Source organism: Ursus maritimus, unplaced genomic scaffold, assembly GCF_017311325.1.
Source record: "Ursus maritimus isolate PB19 unplaced genomic scaffold, ASM1731132v1 scaffold_23, whole genome shotgun sequence".
Classification (NCBI taxonomy): domain Eukaryota; kingdom Metazoa; phylum Chordata; class Mammalia; order Carnivora; family Ursidae; genus Ursus; species Ursus maritimus.
The window spans coordinates 7,078,505-7,100,660 of NW_024424786.1; the positions used below are offsets into that span (position 1 = coordinate 7,078,505).

Sequence of the window (22,156 nt, forward strand, 5' to 3'; positions counted from 1 at the left end):
CCGATTGAGTCTGGAGCTCAGAAATCTAGGCTGTGATATTCAAATTATTGTATTTTAGGGGCGCCTGGGTGACGCAGTCGTTAAGCGTCTGCCTTAGGCTCAGGGCGTGATCCCAGCGTTCTGGGATCGAGCCCCACATCGGGCTACTCTGCTGGGAGCCTGTTTCTTCCTCTCCCACTCCCCCTGCTTGTGTTCCCTCTCTCACGGGCTGTCTCTCTCTGCCAAATGAAGAAATAAAATATTTAAAAAAAATTATTTTAAAGTCATTTGGAATAGGTTTTTGTCTGCAGGTAGATAAAACTGAGTACATGACTACGTTTATTCATTTAATTTTGATATCGAGGAACTGCTATTTATTAAAGATTTTATTTATTTGAGAGAGCGAGAGCATGAGAGAGAGCACACAGGAGCAGGGGGAGGGACAGAGGGAGAGGGAGAAGCAGACACCCCGCTGAGCATGGAGCCCAAGGGAGGGCTCAATCCCAGGACTCTGGGATCATGACCTGAACCAAAGGCAGATGCTTAACCCACTGAGCCACCAGGCACCCCAAGGAACTGCTGTTTAAATTTTGTTTGATAATTGTATTAAATATTTATATGGCTGCAAGAAGTCTAGCTTCTATCTCTGTCCTCTTTTCCCTTTAGCCTCCATTAAATTTTTTTATTGTTTATAAAACGTTTTTTGTTTCTATGTATACTTTTCTCCATCCTCTTTTTTTTTTTTAAATTTTATTTACATACTCTCCACACCCAATGTGAAGCTCGAACACTCGACCTCGAGATAAAGAGTTGCATGGTCCCCCAAAAGAGCCAGCCAGGAGCCCTTCCATCTTCTTTAGTTTAATAACATACGAAGATCACTCCATAGTTTTAGACACGTGTCAATTACTGTGGCTTTGTGGTAAGTTTTGAAATCAGGAGGTGTTAACTCCTCCAACTTTGTTCTTTTCGGGATTGTTTTGGCTCTTCTGAGTCCTTTGCATTTCCCCATGAGTTTTAGAACCAGTTTGTCAATTTCTGCAAAAAAGCCTGCAGAGATTTCGATAGAGTACGTTGAATCTGTAGACTGATTTTGGTAGTATTTCCATCTTGACAATAGTAAGTCTTCTGACCGATGTCCATAGGATATCTTCCTATTTATTTATTTATTTATTTAGGACTTCTCTAATTACTTTCAGGAATGTTTTATAGTTTTCAGTCTACATATCTACTTTTTTAGATTTTTAGATTAGATTTTAGTTAAAAGATTCTTAGGATTTTCTATATACAAGATGATGTCTGTGAATATAGTTTTATTTTTCCTTTCTGATCTGAATGGTTTTTCTTTCTTTCTTGCCTAATCGCCTTGGCTAGAACCTCTAATACAGTATTGCGTAGAAGTGGTGAGAGTGGGCATCCTTATCTTAGTTCCCAGTTTAAGGATAATATTAACTGTGTGTTTTTCATAGATGCTCTTTATTATATTAGGGACATTCTATTCCTAGTTTGTTGAGGGTTTTTACCATGAATGGGGGTTAGATTTTGTCAAATGCTTTTTAAAAAAAAGATTTTATTTATTTACTTGAGAGAGAATAAGGTGGGGGTGGGGAGGGGGAGAGGGAGACGGAGATGGAGAGGGAGAAGCAGGTTCCCCACTGAGCAGGGAGCCTGATTCAGGGCTTGATCCCAGGACCCTGAGATCATGACCTGAGCCAAAGGCAGATGCTTAACTGACTTAGGCACCGAGATGCCCCTGTCAAATGCTCTTTTTGTTTGTACTTTATTATTATACCAATTGGTTTTTGGATGTTAAGCCAATTCCCAGATAAATCCCCCTTAGGCATTACATATAATCCGTTTTAATGCTGTTGGATTTGGTTTGCTAACACTTTGTTGAGGATGTTCATATTTATATTCTTGAGGGCAGATGTTTTTCCGGAGGGGTCTTTGTCTACCTTTGGGTAATATTGTACTCATAGAATGAGTTGTAAAGTGTTCCTTCTTCCATTCTGGAGGAATTTTTGAATGACTGGTACTGTTTGAATGTTTACTAGAATTCCCTAGTGAAGGCTTTGCTTTTGGGAAAATTTCCCAATTACTGATTTAATCTCTTTTTGTTGTATGTCTATTCAGATTTTCTATTTGAATAAGTTTCAGTAGTTTTTGTCTTTCTAGGAATTTACCTATTTATGTAAATTATCTCATTTGTTGGCTCATAGTTGTTCATACTATTCCCATATAATCTTATTTCTCTGAGGTTAGTAGTGATGATTCTGTCTTTCATTCTGGTTTTAGTAATTTGATTCCTTTTCTTCTTTTTCTTGGTCAGTCTAGTTTGGCCAGCCTAGATTTTTCAATTTTGTTGATCTTTTCCAAGAACCCATTTTTGATATCAGTAGTTTTCTTTATTGAATTTTTATGTTGCTTCATTTTTATTTCCATCCTAATCTTCATTATCTTTTCTTCTCTTTCCTTTGGTTAGTGTGCTCTTCTTTTTCTTATTTTTAAAGATAGAAGGTTATGTTATTGATTTGAAATCTTTCTTGTTCTGAAATAGGCATTTGTGGGTATTGATTTCCCTTTAAGCTCTGAGAAGCTGCATCCCGTAAATTTTGGTGTATGTGTTTTTGTTTCATTTGTCTCAAGTATTTTTAAATTTCTCTTAAGACTTTTTTTTCTCTTTTGAGGAGCAAGAGCCAAGTGTTGTATTTCTTGTCTTGCACTCAGAGTACTGCTTAATGACGTCATTGGCCTGAGGTTCTGTGTCCTAGTCCTTAACCACCACACGACGGCAGCCGGTCACTTTATGGAGTTTTCCCTCTGTCAGCTTTACAGATGCCTGCTCATCCCCGTCTCTCGTTGCTAGCCTCAGTTAGGGTCATTTGGTGCTCCCCGAAGCAGCTTCACCAGCCCGACGTGAATGGCTTCATCACTTTTGGATGAAACACACAAAGATGGGCTTGGTGCTTCTCTGAGGCTTTGGCAATTTCCTTACTTCCACATGCTAGGCCACTGGGGACGAGGGCAGTCTTCAGCACCTCTCGTGAAGCCGTATGAACGTCCACTACACCTCCAGCAGCAATGCCTTCCTGGGCCGCGGCGGTAGGTTACGGGGGGAGGCAACCCTTACATGGCAGCTGAGCCTCTGCCTCTGAATAGCTTGGCAGGGGCAGGAAGAATCTCTTAAGATTTTGTTGTGAACCACTTGTTACTTAGGGGAACGTGGTGTTTAATATTCAAATATTTGTGAATTTTTCAGATTTCCTTATGTTGCTGATTTCAATTTTCTGTTCTGGTATGAGGATATACTTTGTATTTCAACTCTCTTAAATTTGTTGAGATTTATTTTGTGGCCTAGCATGCAAAAGATGGCAAATGCCCTTGAGAATGTATATTCTGCCGTGGTTGGGGGCTCTGTGTCACGTAGTTCTAACTGGTGGGTAGTATGTGGTTGTTCAGGTCTTCTGTGTCCTTGCTGATTACCTGAACAGTTCTCTCCATAATCAAGAGTGGGGTGTCGAAGTTTTCAGTTTTTGTTATTGAATTGTTCACTTTTCCCTTCAGTTTTGTCAGTTTTGCTTTATGTATTTTAGGGGTGTATGTTTATAACTGTTATAACTTACTGATGAATTACTTTTTATTATTTTAAAATATCCCTCTATTTCTAGTAACTTTAAAAAAATTTGACGTTAATAGAACTACTCAGGTTCACATTTGTATGGCGTATAATTTTCCATCCTTTTACTTTCAACCTATTTATATCTTTGTTTTTTGTTTTATTTTTACTTTAATTCCCGTGTAGTTAACAGTGTTATATTTGCTTCAGGTGCTATTTATATTTTTAAACTTACGGTGTGACTCTTCTACAGAGCAATATAATTAGATCTTGTTTTATCCAGTTCGAAAAACTCCTTTTTAAAAAAGATTGTTATTTATTTATTTATTTATTTATTTATTTAAAGAGTTTATTTATTTATCTGACAGAGAGAGAGATCACAAGTAGGCAGAATGGCAGGCAGAGGCAGAGGGAGAAGCTGGCTCCTGCTGAGCGGAGAGCCTGATGTGGGGCTCGATCCCAGGATCCCAGGACCATGACCCGAGCAGAAGGTAGATGCTAAACCGACTGAGCCACCCAGGTGGCCCAAAACTCTGCCTTTTGAATGGATTTATTCACATTGAACGTTCTTACTGATACGTTTGGATTTATGTTGGCCATTTGGCTATTTGTTTTCTATATGTCTTATGTCTTTTGTTCCTCAGCTCCTTCTTTACTGAGTGTTTTTGCATTTAGGCGATATTTTCTGAAGTACCATTTTAGTTCCTTTATTTGTTTTTAACTATGGTTTTTGAGGGTTTTTGTTTTTTAGTGGTTGCTCTTGGGGTTACAATATACAGCTTAACATATTATGATCTACTTCACATTTTTGCACATTTAATTCCAACAAAATACAGAAACTTTGTTCCATTTTGGCATCAGTCCCTCACTGACTTCTGTGCTATTTTTTTATATATTATGTTTATATATATTACAGAATCAACAATAGTGTTATAATTATTGCTTTATATACGTAATCTTGTGTCTTTTGTAGAAGCTAAGAGGAGAAAATATACATTTATTAAGTTTTTAATGTTGACCTTATTTTTCCATTGCTGGTATTCTTTATTTCTCCATCTGGATTCTAGTTACTGCCTGGTGTCACTTCCTTGCTCTACTCCAGCTTCTTTCTCTTGTCCCTCCTCTGGGTTGTTATTGTCAAATACCTTTTATTTCTGTGTCCTGTAGGCCCAGTAATGAAATTTTACAGATAATTGCTTTATGCAGTTTTAAATAAGGGTGTGTGTGTCTATACACACATTTTAATCTATAAATTATAAGTTTTATATATAAAATATATATTACAAAATTATGTACATATAAATCATACTTTTTTTTTTTTTTTTACAGTTCCTACATATCGCCCTTACCAGTGCTCTTTATTTCTTCATTTCAATTTGAATTGTTACGTGGTATTACCTCCTTTCAGCCTGAATAACTTCCTTTGGTATTTATTGTCAGGCAGGTCTGAATTCTCACTCTTTATTTGGGAATGTCTCTATTTTGCCTTCATTTTTGAAATATGGATTTGCGAGGTCGAGAATTCTTGGTGGAGTTTCTCTTACAGCACTTTGGACGCCATTCAACTGTCTTCCGGCCTCCTTTGCTTCAGGTTAGAAGTCAGCCGGTAACTCATTTTGGCTCCCTTGTCCGGCTTCTCTAGCTATCTCCAATACTTCTCTTTGGCTTTTGATAGTTTGACTATAATGTGTCTAAGTGAGAATCTCTGTCAGTTTATCTTGGAGTTCTGTAAGTTCGTGGGTGTGCAGGTAAATGTTTTATCAATTTGGGAAGTTTCAGCCATTATTTCTTCAAATAACTGCTGTGCTTCTTTCTCTCCTCTTTCCGGTGTTACTGTAATGCGTGTGTTGGTGTGTTTAATGGTGTCTCACATCTTTGTTCTTTTTTCTTTCTGTTCTTTAATTTCGGTAGTTCATGGATTATCAAACATTTTCTCTTAATTTTACCCTGTCCAAATAAAGACTTGTTTATTCTTAAGACCTTTATCTTTCCCCGTCCTACTGCATTAGCTAAGAGGATCTCCAGTACAGTGTTGACTAGAAACACTGGTAGTGGGTATCCTTGTCTTGTTCCTGACTTTTAATGAAAATGCTTTTACTTTTTCTTCATTATGTATAATGTTTGTTTTGGATTTTCACAGATATCTTTTTGAGGTTAAGTAAGTTTCCTGCTTTTCCTAGGTGATTGAGTTTTATTTTTTAAACCCTAAATGGGCTTGGAATTTCATATTTTTTTTTTTACAATTCAAATAATCATTAATGTCTTTTCCTTTAAATCCATGTGGTATATTAATTGATTTTCTGATACTGAACTGTCTTTGCATTTCTGGGGTAAACTCTACTTGGTCATAATGTATTTTCAAAGACCCCACTTAATTATATTTGTTAGTATTTTATTTAGTACTTGTTGGCATCTATGTAAATAAGTGATATGGGTTTATTTTTCTTGTGGTCTTTGCTTAGTTTTGGTATCAGGGTTTTACTGTTCCTACCAAAATCTTTTTGTTATCAAATAAAAAACAGGTTGCATGAGAGAAGAATGAGCTGTTCCTTGAAGTTTTGATAAAACTCATCTCGAAAATAATTTGAAATGGTACGGGGACAGATTTTTGATAGTTCATTAATGTTTATTTTCCATTTCTTGAGTCATTTTAGGAAGTTTTCTAGACTTGATCATTTCATCCAAGTGTTTAAATGTACTGGCATGTATTTCATATTTTATGAGAAGTTGTATCTCCCCCGCCCAACCCTCCGCCGCAATCAAGCCTCCCAGCCTTAAGGTCGTATCTTACGACTTTTTGAACTTCTCTGTGATTACTTCTGTTTCCTAATATTGTTTGTTTGGGACATTGACCTTTCCCCTCCTAGTTTTGCTAAATATTTTTCTAATTTGAAGTTCTCCTCTCCCCAACTAGCCTTCTATTTTACAGATACTGTTTTTTTTTTTTTTTTAAGATTTTATTTATTTATGTGACAGAGAGGCAACCAGCGAGAGAGGGAATACAAGCAGGGGGAGTGGGAGAGGAAGAAGCAGGCTCACAGCGGAGGAGCCTGACCTGGGGCTCGATCCCAGAACCCTGGGATGACGCCCTGAGCCGAAGGCAGACACTTAATGACTGAGCCACCCAGGCGCCCCCAGTCGCACTTATTAATTTTACTAAGTTATTACTAATTTCTACTGATTTTTAATTATTATTGACTTAAATATGTTAAAAGTTTCCACTGATTATGAGTCACATTCACCTTGGAATTCCATTTTTCTTCATATATTGAGGCCATTTTATTAGTTGCTTCTACGTTCATGATTACAATATGTTGTTGTAAGGTTTTGTTTATTTGATAGAGAGCACAAGCAGTCAGAGCTGCAGGCGGAGGGAGAGGGAGAAGCAGGCTCTCCGCTGAGCAGAGATCCCGACTTGGAGCTCAATCCCAGGATCCTGAGTTCACGACCTGACCTGAGCTGGAAGCAGCCACTTAACCAACCGAGCCACCCAGGTGCCCGAGCATCTGACTCTTGATTCCAGCTCAGGTCCTGATCTCAGGGTCATGGGATCAAGCCCCCAGGTCAGGCTCCACACTGGGCGTGTTGCCTGCTTGAGATTCTTTCTCTCCCTCTCCCTCTGCCCCTCCCTTCTCTCTCCCTCTTAAAAAAAAAAAGTGAATGTTCCCTTATCAAGTCTTTTAAATGATAGTTTTCCTCAGAGAATAACCCATTTAGAGCAAAAAGCTCAGGTAAGGTGGGAACAGAGAGAAACAAGCATAGATCTTAGAATGTCATTGTTGAGCAAAACATAATCAGGCCTTAGTCCCAGGAGGCAAAGGAAAGATTTTTGGTATAGCCTGATGGTTTGGAGGTGTGAGCTAGTTTAAACTATTACCTTTATCAGAATATTTTTTCTTATTGAATTTAAAAAGTGGTAACTATAAGCCAAAAGGAGGTCAGTGTAGCTGCAGGAATAGCAAAAATGGAATTTTCAACAAAAAAGCATTAGTAGGGATAGAGATACTACACAGTACATGAAACAATTCAACAACATATTGTAATCATGAACGTAGAAGCAACTAATAAAATGGCCTCAATATATGAAGAAAAATGGAATTCCAAGGTGAATGTGACTCATAATCAGTGGAAACTTTTAACATATTTAAGTCAATAATAATTAAAAATCAGTAGAAATTAGTAATAACTTAGTAAAATTAATAAGTGCGACTGGGGGCGCCTGGGTGGCTCAGTCATTAAGTGTCTGCCTTCGGCTCAGGGCGTCATCCCAGGGTTCTGGGATCGAGCCCCAGGTCAGGCTCCTCCGCTGTGAGCCTGCTTCTTCCTCTCCCACTCCCCCTGCTTGTATTCCCTCTCTCGCTGGTTGCCTCTCTGTCACATAAATAAATAAAATCTTAAAAAAAAAAAAAAAACAGTATCTGTAAAATAGAAGGCTAGTTGGGGAGAGGAGAACTTCAAATTAGAAAATATTTAGCAAAACTAGGAGGGGAAAGGTCAATGTCCCAAACAAACAATATTAGGAAACAGAAGTAATCACAGAGAAGTTCAAAAGTCGTAAGATACGACCTAAGGCTGGGAGGCTTGATTCGCGGAGGGTTGGGCGGGGGAGATACAACTTCTCATAAAATATGAAATACATGCCAGTACATTTAAACACTTGGATGAAATGATCAAGTCTAGAAAACTTCCTAAAATGACTCAAGAAATGGAAAATAAACATTAATGAACTATCAAAAATCTCCCGTACCATTTCAAATTATTTTCGAGATGAGTTTTATCAAAACTTCAAGGAACAGCTCATTCTTCTCTCTGCAACCTGTTTTTTAGATAACAAAAGATTTTGGTAGGAACAGTAAAACCCTGATACCAAAACTAAAAGACCACAAGAGAAAATAAACCCATATCACTTATTTACATAGATGCCAACAAGTACTAAATAAAATACTAACAAATATAATTAAGTGGGGTCTTTGAAAATACATTATGACCAAGTAGAGTTTACCCCAGAAAGCAAAGACAGTTCAGTATCAGAAAATCAATTAATATACCACATGGATTTAAAGGAAAAGACATTAATGATTATTTGAATTGTAAAAAAATATGAAATTCCAAGCCCATTTAGGGTTTAAAAAAAAAACTCAATCACCTAGGAAAAGCAGGAAACTTACTTAACCTCAAAAAGATATCTGTAAAATCCAAAACAAACATTATACATAATGAAGAAAAAGTAAAAGCATTTTCATTAAAAGTCAGGAACAAGACAAGGATACCCTACCAGTGTTTCTAGTCAACACTGTACTGGAGATCCTCTTAGCTAATGCAGTAGGACGGGGAAAGATAAAGGTCTTAAGAATAAACAAGTCTTTATTTGGACAGGGTAAAATTAAGAGAAAATGTTTGATAATCCATGAACTACCGAAATTAAAGAACAGAAAGAAAAAGAACAAAGATGTGAGACACCATTAAACACACCAACACACGCATTACAGTAACACCGGAAAGAGGAGAGAAAGAAGCACAGCAGTTATTTGAAGAAGCAATAATATTTAATATCCCAAAGCTATTTCTGACACCAGAACTAAGAGTAACTGACAGAGATTCTCACTTAGACACATTATATATGATCAAAGCCGCCGAAATGGTAGTATGGAGGCCGGACAAAGAAAATGGTTCCGGCACTTCCGCTCTGAAGCAGGTGCGGAAGAAGTGAATGGTAATATGTAACTCCACCAAGAATTCTACACTGCAAATCCATATTTCAATAAATGAAGGCAAAATAGAGACATTCCCAAATAAAGAGTGAGAATTCAGACCTGCCTGACAATAAATACCAAAGGAAGTTATTCAGGCTGAAAGGAGGTAATACCACGTAACAATTCAAATTGAAATGAAGAAATAAAGAGCACTGGTAAGGGCGATATGTAGGAACTGTAAAAAAAAAAAAAAAGTATGATTTATATGTACATAATTTTGTAATATATATTTTATATATAAAACTTATAATTTATAGATTAAAATGTGTGTATAGACACACACCCTTATTTAAAACTGCATAAAGCAATTATCTGTAAAATTTCATTACTGGGCCTACAGGACACAGAAATAAAAGGTATTTGACAATAACAACCCAGAGGAGGGACAAGAGAAAGAAGCTGGAGTAGAGCAAGGAAGTGACACCAGGCAGTAACTAGAATCCAGATGGAGAAATAAAGAATACCAGCAATGGAAAAATAAGGTCAACATTAAAAACTTAATAAATGTATATTTTCTCCTCTTAGCTTCTACAAAAGACACAAGATTCAGTATATAAAGCAATAATTATAACACTATTGTTGATTCTGTAATATATATAAACATAATATATAAAAATAGCACAGAAGTCAGTGAGGGACTGATGCCAAAATGGAACAAAGTTTCTGTATTTTGTTGGAATTAAATGTGCAAAAATGTGAAGTAGATCATAATATGTTAGCTGTATATTGTAACCCCAAGAGCAACCACTAAAAACAAAAACCTCAAAAACCATAGTTAAAAACAAATAAAGGAACTAAAATGGTACTTCAGAAAATATCGCCTAAATGCAAAAACACTCAGTAAAGAAGGAGCTGAGGAACAAAAGACATAAGACATATAGAAAACAAATAGCCAAATGGCCAACATAAATCCAAACGTATCAGTAAGAACGCTCAATGTGAATAAATCCATTCAAAAGGCAGAGTTTTGGCCACCTGGGTGGCTCACGTCGGTTTAGCATCTACCTTCTGCTGGTCATGGTCCTGGGATCCTGGGATCGAGCCCCACACATCAGGCTCTCCGCCAGCAGGAGCCAGCTTCTCCCTCTGCCTCTGCCTGCCATTCTGCCTACTTGTGATCTCTCTCTCTGTCAGATAAATAAATAAACTCTTTAAATAAATAAATAAATAAATAAATAAATAACAATCTTTTTTAAAAGGAGTTTTTCGAACTGGATAAAACAAGATCTAATTATATTGCTCTGTAGAAGAGTCACACCGTAAGTTTAAAAATATAAATAGCACCTGAAGCAAATATAACACTGTTAACTACACGGGAATTAAAGTAAAAATAAAACAAAAACAAAGATATAAATAGGTTGAAAGTAAAAGGATGGAAAATTATACGCCATACAAATGTGAACCTGAGTAGTTCTATTAACGTCAAATTTTTTAAAGTTACTAGAAATAGAGGGATATTTTAAAATAATAAAAAGTAATTCATCAGTAAGTTATAACAGTTATAAACATACACCCCTAAAATACATAAAAGCAAAACTGACAAAACTGAAGGGAAAAGTGAACAATTCAATAACAAAAACTGAAAACTTCGACACCCCACTCTTGATTATGGAGAGAACTGTTCAGGTAATCAGCAAGGACACAGAAGACCTGAACAACCACATACTACCCACCAGTTAGAACTACGTGACACAGAGCCCCCAACCACGGCAGAATATACATTCTCAAGGGCATTTGCCATCTTTTGCATGCTAGGCCACAAAATAAATCTCAACAAATTTAAGAGAGTTGAAATACAAAGTATATCCTCATACCAGAACAGAAAATTGAAATCAGCAACATAAGGAAATCTGAAAAATTCAATATTTGAATATTAAACACCACGCTTCCTAAGTAACAAGTGGTTCACAACAAAATCTTAAGAGTTCTTCCTGCCCCTGCCAAGCTATTCAGAGGCAGAGGCTCAGCTGCCATGTAAGGGTTGCCTCCCCCGTAACCTACCGCCGCGGCCCAGGAAGGCATTGCTGCTGGAGTGTAGTGGCGCTCATACGGCTTCACGAGAGGTGCTGAAGACTGCCCTCGTCCCCAGTGGCCTAGCATGTGGAAGTAAGGAAATTGCCAAAGCTCAGAGAAGCACCAAGCCCATCTTTGTGTGTTTCATCCAAAAGTGATGAAGCCATTCACGTCGGGCTGGTGAAGCTGCTTCGGGAGCACCAAATGACCCTAACTGAGGCTGCAACGAGACGGGATGAGCAGGCATCTGTAAAGCTGACAGAGGGAAAACTCCATAAAGTGACCGGCTGCCGTCGTGTGGTGGTTAAGGACTAGGACACAGAACCTCAGGCCAATGAGCTCATTAAGCATACTCTGAGTGCAAGACAAGAAATACAACACTTGGCTCTTTGCTCCTCAAAAGAGAAAAAAAGTCTTAAGAGAAATTTAAAAATACTTGAGACAAATGAAACAAAACACATACACCAAAATTTACGGGATGCAGCTTCTCAGAGCTTAAAGGGAAATCAATACCCACAAATGCCTATTTCAGAACAAGAAAGATTTCAAATCAATAACATAACCTTCTATCTTTAAAAATAAGAAAAAGAAGAGCACACTAACCAAAGGAAAGAGAAGAAAAGATAATGAAGATTAGGATGGAAATAAAAATGAAGCAACATAAAAATTCAATAAAGAAAACTACTGATATCAAAAATGGGTTCTTGGAAAAGATCAACAAAATTGAAAATCTAGGCTGGCCAAACTAGACTGACCAAGAAAAAGAAGAAAAGGAATCAAATTACTAAAACCAGAATGAAAGACAGAATCATCACTACTAACCTCAGAGAAATAAGATTATATGGGAATAGTATGAACAACTATGAGCCAACAAATGAGATATTTACATAAATAGGTAAATTCCTAGAAAGACAAAACTACTGAAACTTATTCAAATAGAAAATCTGAATAGACATACAACAAAAAGAGATTAAATCAGTAATTGGGAAATTTTCCCAAAAGCAAAGCCTTCACTAGGGAATTCTAGTAAACATTCAAACAGTACCAGTCATTCAAAAATTCCTCCAGAATGGAAGAAGGAACACTTTACAACTCATTCTATGAGTACAATATTACCAAAGGTAGACAAAGACTCCCCGGAAAACATCTGCCCTCAAGAATATAAATATGAACATCCTCAACAAAGTGTTAGCAAAACCAAATCCAACAGCATTAAACGGATTATATGTAATGCCTAAGGGGATTTATCTGGGAATTGGCTTAACATCCAAAACCAATTGGTATAATAATAAAGTACAAACAAAAGAGCATTTGACAGGGGCATCTCGGTGCCTAAGCTCAGTTAAGCATCTGCCTTTGGCTCAGGTCTGATCTCAGGGTCCTGGGATCAAGCCCCTGAATCAGGCTCCCTGCTCAGTGGGAACCTGCTTCTCCCTCTCCATCTCCGTCTCCCTCTCCCCCTCCCCCACCCCTCATTTCTCTCTCAAGTAAATAATAAAATCTTTTTAAAAGCATTTGACAAAATCTAACCCCCATTCATGGTAAAAACCCTCAACAAACTAGGAATAGAATGTCCCTAATATAAATAAAGAGCATCTATGAAAAACACACAGTTAATATTATCCTTAAACTGGGAACTAAGATAAGGATGCCCACTCTCCACCACTTCTACGCAATACTGTATTAGAGGTTCTAGCCAAGGCGATTAGGGCAAGAAAGAAAGAAAACCATTCAGATCAGAAAGGAAAAATAAAACTATATTCACAGACATCATCTTGTATATAGAAAATCCTAAGAATCTTTTAACTAAAATCTAATCTAAAAATCTAAAAAAGTAGATATGTAGACTGAAAACTATAAAACATTCCTGAAAGTAATTAGAGAAGTCCTAAATAAATAAATAAATAAATAGGAAGATATCCTATGGACATCGGTCAGAAGACTTACTATTGTCAAGATGGAAATACTACCAAAATCAGTCTACAGATTCAACGTACTCTATCGAAATCTCTGCAGGCTTTTTTGCAGAAATTGACAAACTGGTTCTAAAACTCATGGGGAAATGCAAAGGACTCAGAAGAGCCAAAACAATCCCGAAAAGAACAAAGTTGGAGGAGTTAACACCTCCTGATTTCAAAACTTACCACAAAGCCACAGTAATTGACCGTGTCTAAAACTATGGAGTGATCTTCGTATGTTATTAAACTAAAGAAGATGGAAGGGCTCCTGGCTGGTCTCTTTTGGGGGACCATGCAACTCTTTATCTCGAGGTCGAGTGTTCGAGCTTCACATTGGGTGTGGAGAGTATGTAAATAAAATTTAAAAAAAAAAAAAAGAGGATGGAGAAAAGTATACATAGAAACAAAAACGTTTTATAAACAATAAAAAATTTAATGGAGGCTAAAGGGAAAAGAGGACAGAGATAGAAGCTAGACTTCTTGCAGCCATATAAATATTTAATACAATTATCAAACAAAATTTAAACAGCAGTTCCTTGGGGTGCCTGGTGGCTCAGTGGGTTAAGCATCTGCCTTTGGTTCAGGTCATGATCCCAGAGTCCTGGGATTGAGCCCTCCCTTGGGCTCCATGCTCAGCGGGTGTCTGCTTCTCCCTCTCCTCTGTCCCTCCCCTGCTCCTGTGTGCTCTCTCTCTCATGCTCTCGCTCTCTCAAATAAATAAAATCTTTAATAAATAGCAGTTCCCGATATCAAAATTAAATGAATAAACGTAGTCATGTACTCAGTTTTATCTACCTGCAGACAAAAACCTATTCCAAATGACTTTAAAATAATTTTTTAAATATTTTATTTCTTCATTTGGCAGAGAGAGCAGCCCGTGAGAGAGGGAACACAAGCAGGGAGTGGGAGAGGAAGAAACAGGCTCCCAGCAGAGTAGCCCGATGTGGGGCTCGATCCCAGAACGCTGGGATCACGCCCTGAGCCTAAGGCAGACGCTTAACGACCGCTCACCCAGGCGCCCCTAAAATACAATAATTTGAATATCACAGCCTAGATTTCTGAGCTCCAGACTCAATCGGCTTCCTGTTTGATATTTCTTCCTGAATGTCTTCAGATATCTCCAATTTAACATGTCTCGATTGGAAGTCTTGATTTTTCTCCCCTAAACCCAATGCCCTCTCCTACTTCCCTCACTATTCCCACCCCTGGAAAGCATCCAACCCAGGTAAATGGAGCCACCATCCAAGTAGTTGCTCAAGGAAAAACCCAGAAGTCATTTCTTATTCCTCCCTGTCCCTCACTACATACAATCAGCAGTCCTGCACATTTTATCTCAAAATATATCTTGAATTTGTCCACTTTATTCATGCACCAGTGAGGAGCTGCACAATTCTGAAAGTCAGGCAGTAAACTAGAGTGCTACGTTCACTTCTGCACCCTCAATAACGGAAACATCTCAGATATGAAAGTCTTTAGAATGAAACTTCAAAAATCATATGATGAAGCAAATTATGCTTTCGTACACGCTAGTATTTAAGGAAATCTTCAGTATAGTACATACACATTGATTACAACTGTGCAAAACACATGTTACTTTAACAAAATCGACGTATTCTGGTTATTTTATCAGTTTAGAATTTAAATATTTTCTCAGGGCCCCTGGGTGGCTCAGTCGGTTAAGCAGCTGACTCTTGATTTCACTCAGGTCATGATCTCAGGGTCCTGAATGGAGCCATGGGTCAGGCTCTGTGCTCAGTGGGAAATCCCTCGAGATTCTCTCCCTCTGCCCCTCCCCTTGCTCATGCTCTCTCCCTCTCTCCAATAAATAAATAAATATATATCTTTTAAAAAATACTTTTTCTACCAAGTTACTAAACCCACCCCCACTGCCCCACCATAAAAATTCTTCACTGAACAATCAAAACAAAGCTGACCTGAATTGGAAACAATAATCAGTTTGAGCATGGGCTGTACTGATAATACTGGGAATCATTAATTTAAACATGGACACATTTCGCTGGACTAAATCAAGGCGTGTTCTCCTTTTATCTGGCATGCACCTGCTATGATAATCACTATGTTGGGAGTTTGTAGTGACAAAGGTAATCTGGGGAAAGACTTGAACAGAAAATATATTATGGAAGAAAACATCTGACATTTAAGTACGCCTTTCCTGTTAGGTTCAATCACCATACTGTATTTACTAAAGAGTGGGCTTCCTTAGATCTACTATGCCCATAGCACTCTTTAAATTCAGGAAATGTCACTAAGTTTTATTAAACTTCAGTAAGTTTTCCTTGTACATTTTTTAAAACCTCCTAACAGGGGCACCTGGGTGGTTCAGTCAGTTATCGCTGCCTTTGCTTCAGATCATGATCCCAGAGTCCTGTGATCGAGCCCCATACGTGAGCCCCGCATCAGGCTCCCTGCTGGGTGGGAGTCTGCTTCTCCCTCTCCTCTGCCGCCTCCCCTGCTCATGCTTGCTCAAGCTCTTGCTCTGTGTCTCAAACAAATAAATAAAATCCTTAAAAAAAAAAAAAGAACTTAGGCTTTTGAGTCAAATAGAACAGGGTTCAAACCCTTACTCCATTTATTTAACTCCAGTTCACAGATGATCATCTGTAAAAACCTCACAGAGCTGTGCTAAGGATTCAATATATACATAAAGTGCTCAGCTCTGGCACAATATCTGGCACAAACAGACCTCGATTAACATAACTGTTACGATAACTACTATTACTGCTGCTCACAGGACTCACTCTGGTGCTGCAGGAAACCCTGAAAATAAACGGAGTAAAACCTAATGAAATCTGAACAAGATGTTAGAGTATACAGAGTAGGGAGCAACCAACTTTATAAGAACTGAGGAACGGGCACCTGGATGGCTCAGTTGGTTGAGTGTCCAACTCTTGGTTTGGGCTCAAGTCATGATCTCTCAGGTTGTAGACCAAGCCCCACGTCAGGCTCCATGCTCAGCAAGGAGACTGCTTGAGATTCTCTCTCTCCTCTCCCTCACCCCCTCCTCCTCCATGCTTGCATGCAGGCATGCTCTCTCTCTCTCAAACGTATAAATCTTAAAAAAAAAAAAAACAACCTGAAGAAGTCTTCATAAAGGAGATAAAAGATATGATTTTTCTTATTTATTCATGTCAATAGAATATTTATAGTACTTAACTATGACATTTATCTTTGCTAGAAACAATGTTTGGCATTTTCATGAAGATCCACTGTCTCACCAGTCCATCTGCCTTCATCAATACCCACAAAGGCAAGTTCATCACTGAAACCCTAAAAAGAAAATGAGTCAAAAGCAGGGGAGGGAGAAACCTCTTAACTGAGTGAAGGGTGAAAGAAAATTCTAATACCAAAAATCTATATGTGCACCTTATGAGTTATTAGACTGAAAGGTCCATAATATGTTCAACATTTCATGCCATAAAAGTTCCAAACCTGGGGCACCTCGTTGGCGCTCAGTCATTGCTGCCTTAGGCGTCGTGGTCCCGGGGTCCTGGGATCGAGCTCCGCATCGGGCTCCCTGCTTGCAGGAAGCCTGCTTCTCCCTCTCCCACTCCCCCTGCTTGTGTTCCCTCTTGTCAAATAAATAAATAAAATTGTAAAAAATAAAAATATAAAATAAATAAACAAATGCATGAATGTCCGAACCAGAAGAGATACAAGTTACAAAGAAAGTTTCAGTTCACAATTAGGAAAACAACAGAAGCTGTTTAAACAGTAGAAGAGTCTCTGCAGGTATGAACACCGCTTTATTTTTATTTTTTTTTTTATTTTTAATAATGATTTTTATTATATTATGTTAGTCACCATACAGTACATCCCCGGTTTTCGATGTAAGGCTCGATGATTCATTAGTTGTGTATGAACACCCAGTGCACCATGCAATATGTGCCCTCTTTACTACCCATCACCGGTCTATCCCATTCCCCACCCCCTCCCCTCTGTAGCCCTCAGTTTATGACACCGCTTAATTCAAGCTGAGGCTGCACAGCGACAAGCAGGGATTCTGGCAAGAGAATTTCATATCAGACTATGAACTCCTTGAGAATAGGAAGTGCTCACTCATCGCCACTGTGGTGCTTAGCACCCACCTAGCACACAGGAGCTCAGGAACAGTTTTTTAAATAAATGGATTAAAATATAAGGCCCCTTCCAACTCTAAAATTTTATAGTTCTATATTAGGCAATATTACCAAAACTAATCAGTACTGTTATTTCTAGCATGCTACTTTTACATGTAAGAAAGGAGGAAAATAGCACATTTTATTTGCAAAAGAAACACTTGAAGATACACACACAAGAAACTAATTTAAATCGGTGCCTATAGAGACATTGAGGAAAGTTGATGGAAACTAGATGAAATATACACTTTGCCAGGTATATCTGTTTATATTACTTATTTTGTAACCCTGTGAGTGTATTATCTTTTGAAAAATGTTTTAAATAATCTACAAATTTATACAAATTTTAAATAACTAAATTTCACTGAAAAAAAATGACTTTTCTAGTAACTTAGAAATAAATAATCAAGCATCTACAATTTAAGCATATGTCCAACTTATATTGTTGGATATTTTACTTTATTCTAATTAATGGAAATCCAAAGCCAAGCACTTTAAGTTTTAAACTCATCATGGATTAGCCTAGAAGTCTAAACTCTATCACAAGAAATGTTGTTGCTTAAGGAGATGCCGATGCTTTCTGGATACTCTGAATGTATTCAGTGATGTGGAGTAGTATATAGCAGAAATTATATATCGATAAAATTATCTATGAAAAGCTATTTTTAAAAATATACTGTAAACCCAGTAGAGACACACCCAGCACCCAGACCTTGGTTTATATAATACCATTCTTCAATAACAGGAACTAGGGATCCTTGAAAAAAGGCTGATTTGGCCTAGAGCAGAAAATATATAAGATGAAGAAGCAAGAAACATAGTTGCCGGAATAAAGAAGTGCAAAACAAAACAGAGGAGAGAGGGTGTGGGATTGGGATAGGCCGGTGATGGGTAGTAAGGAGGGCACATATTGTCATGGTGCACTGGGTTTGTACGCAAATAATGAAACATGGAACATTGCATCAAAAACTAATGATGTACTGTATGGTAGACAGATACAACATAATAAAAATTATTATAAAAATTAAAAAACACACCGCTGTCGATGGGTATGTTAAAGGCCACACATAGCGCGCCTGAATAAGCTTCCAGTGGCCAAAAGCAGGAACAATTTGAGAAACAAAATCAATGAAGACATATACTGGTTTATAACCCAAAATATAAAATAAAATCCACGAATCCATACTAAATATTTACAAATGAATTTAAAGGGTGAAAAAACCAATCTCCCATGCAGAACTCCAAATAATTTATGTAGACATTCCACTCTCAGAGGGAGCAAAACTCCCTACTCTGTGAGTGTGAGCTGTACATAAAGACTTCCTTCCAAAGAGCATAGTATGAAAAGGCTGGGGGAAAGAGTAACTCTAAGTAGAGAAATTCTGATACGACCCAGCCAGGTGACTGAGGTCAACACCAACCATGATAAGTCATGTTTACAGTAACTGCTATCTGGTTATGATGTGATGAAATGCCACTTTTAAATCTGTGTCTTCCTCCCAAAACTCCATAACCCTTCAGTCAACCAGCTAGAAAAATACCAAATTCCAATTGAGGGCATTCTACAAAATACCTGACTAGAATCCTCAATATTGCCAGTTATCGAAAGCAAGTACAAACGGTCAACCTAGAGGAGCCTAAGGAGACACGATGACTATAATGTGTAAGTGGTATCCTTGATGGGATCCTGGATCGGAAAAAGGACATTAGGTAAAAACTAAGGAAATCTGTAATGTATGGATTTTTAGTTAATGATGACATACAGATGTTGGCTCATTAATTATGACAAATGTACCATATGAGATGTTATTAACTGGATGCTGACGTAAGATAGAACTCTGTACTATCTTTTCAATTTTTCTGTAAATCTAAAACTGTTCTTTAAAAAAAGGTATAAAAATAAAGTCTATTACAAAAGTATTTTTAACGCATCTCTCGGACACTTTCATTACTATAAAAATGAAGGTGGTAGAATATCCATCTCTGCATTTGCTATCCAATACTTTCTCCCTCTTAACATGCATCTGGCTTTTATTCTTTCGTTCAACTACTAAGCATCTATTACACTAGGCGTGGTTCTAGATTTGGGATACAGCAATCAATGGAATAAAGATTCCTGCCCTGTAAAATATCACATTATATTAGTGAAAGTTTATGTATTGTGGTATAATTCAGTAATTTTAGAAAACATTGCTTTTCTTTACTAGGTTTGTACCATCAATTTCCAAACTAAAGTAATAGACAATTCCTACTGAGCTATTCTTCCTTATCAGCAAGGAGCTATTTAAGGTATCACCACCTTCTGGGCGCCTGGTAGCTCAGTTGAATGAGCACCCGACTCCTGATTTGGGCTCTGGTCGTGATCTCAGGTCCTGGGATGGAGCCCTGGGGAGCTCCACCCTCAGCGTTGGGATTCTTTCTCTCCCTCTGCCTCTACCCTTCCCCTGCTCACACACTCTCTCTCTCTCTCTCTCAAATAAATAAATAAATCTTAAAAACAAAAACAGTATCACCACCTCCTTGAAGCGAAAGAAGTTGCCAAGGCTGGGGCCAGGAGAGGAAGAGAGTTAAAGGAGCCTTAAGCTGGAGACCTCTTTTGTAAGGCTGTGTGCACCATATTTTCTAGAGAATGACAAATGCTGATAGCTTGTCAAGCATCACAGAATTCAAGCTCTAGGCGCTGTGGCTATTACGGCTATTTCAGTGGGGTAATGCCTCCTTTGATCCTCCCAAAAGGACCTTCAAAAGCGAGATAGTAATGAATTACTCCAAGGTTTTTCTGTACATATTATCTGTATGCTTTTCTATTCATGCAACTCCTTTGTAAAACGAACCTAATAATTACTTTGGGATTTCGATAGCATATATAAAAGCAATCATTGTTTTTACAATACTATTGATGTTGACAACAAACGTAATTGGTTTTCGTGGCTAAGGCTTCATTAGCGATGACAACGCCTGATAAAAGGACAGTATAGTTGATAGGGACAAACGAGTCATTGGGAATTCATAAGATCTGTAGGCAGCAGTTGAAACGCCATGACGTTCTAGATGCCTTAAGGATGGACCTTATGTCATTCTAATGAAACCCAGAGCCACTCTTCTTTAAATCAATATCATGCCAGGAATAAAGGCTATAGAAAGGCAGCTTCGAGGAAATTTATAGATATTCCATTAATAAAAGCTAGCATAGCTCCCCAAGAGTTTATTATTATTTACTAAAAATATTGATCTTCAAACCAGGGTAATGGTTCTTTAGAAAGGGGTCAGAATCTTTTTAGTCCCCTGTCTAGCTGGCTTTAACTGAAGCAACTTTATTCTGCTACATCAATGCTATGAACTAAACACTTAAAACTAACCTAAGATGGATAGAGAAATAGGGAAATAAAGACAGAGACTAGGAAATAGAGAGAGATTTTTTTTTTAAAGGGAAAAAGACCATTGTATTTGATAATCTAGGAGGACACCCAAAACGACAAGTTGTGTTACTCTTTTCCGCTATCTATTTCTTCAGTGTGTGTGTGTGTGTGTGTGTGTGTGGAGAGCTGTTTCCTAGTCAGCGGGGGGTCACTTCATACTGTCATCACATGAGCGAAAGTGAAATGTCACATTCTAACACATAGATACCAACATCAACACAGAATGAAAAGCACCCCAGGCCCTCTAGGAAACAATTAGAAAAAGGCACCCCTTTCTCCTCTGACTAAACCAGCAGGGACTGGATAGGGCCCCCACTCCTTTAGCGGATAAACCTGACAACCATAGCTGCAGTACTTTCACATCCAAAGGAGAATCTCAATGGTAATCACTAGCAGGGATCAAAGCGCATAACTTACTTTAGGCATACAGGCTGAGTCGCATAGTGCCAAAGCGGCTCCAGTTCCGATAGCGGAGATTTTTATTGCGATGAGGAACAGCCTCCTCCGAGAAGGAATTCCTTAGTTCACCCTGACGCAGTGCATCTTGAAACCCAACAGAAAGTGAGGAAAAACTGCAAAGCCACTTGAGATTGAGAATTGACCATAGTGAGAAGGCCTTATAGAGAACTCCTGGGTCCAGTGGGGAAGAGGTGCGAGACCCAACAGGAGATCCACGGAAGTGGCTACACAGAAGCTGGCGGTTTCTGGCCAGGCAGCCCAACATCCAGGAGGCAAAAACCAAGGGGGGGCGGCGGGGTTGAAGGGCAGAGGTGGGGTGAGCAGGGTGAGGTACAGTTAAGAGGAATTAAGAGAAGTGAAGGCAAAAGGGGCTGCTCCTTCACCAAAGCATGATACGACAGTGAGGACAGCTCTTCCTCCCTCCCACCTCCTAGCCCAGCTTCCTCAGCCTGCCGGGGCTAGACCAGGCTCCCTAGGGCTCCGGGAAGACTGCTCAGGCACGGTACTTCCGGCCACATCACGGGTGAAGGGCCCAGCGCACCGACGCGGGATGCGTGCGGTCTGCAGGCACACAGAGCCATCCTCGAGGCAAGAAAATCGCTCCGCGGCGCTCAGCGCTCGGCTGGTCCGCAGGACTCACAGCGTTCGTCCCAGCTCATGGCCGCCCGCGAGAGATCATGAACGAAAGAAATGGAGGGAACGCGACGAAGAACGTTAAAGGCTGCAAGGGGGAAAACCATTGGCTACTGAGGCTGCGCAAGGCCGCCCAGCTCATGCGGAGCCTGCGGGGGTCTTCGCACACCTGGACGCAGCAGAGCGCTGC

General features: G+C 38.7%; 1 protein-coding gene across 1 annotated transcript in view; it reads left to right on the top strand.

Moving 5' to 3' along the window:
• Window positions 1-22,156, top strand: part of LOC103659406 (L-lactate dehydrogenase A-like 6A) — a 40,553-nt gene that overhangs the window by 7,659 nt on the left and 10,738 nt on the right.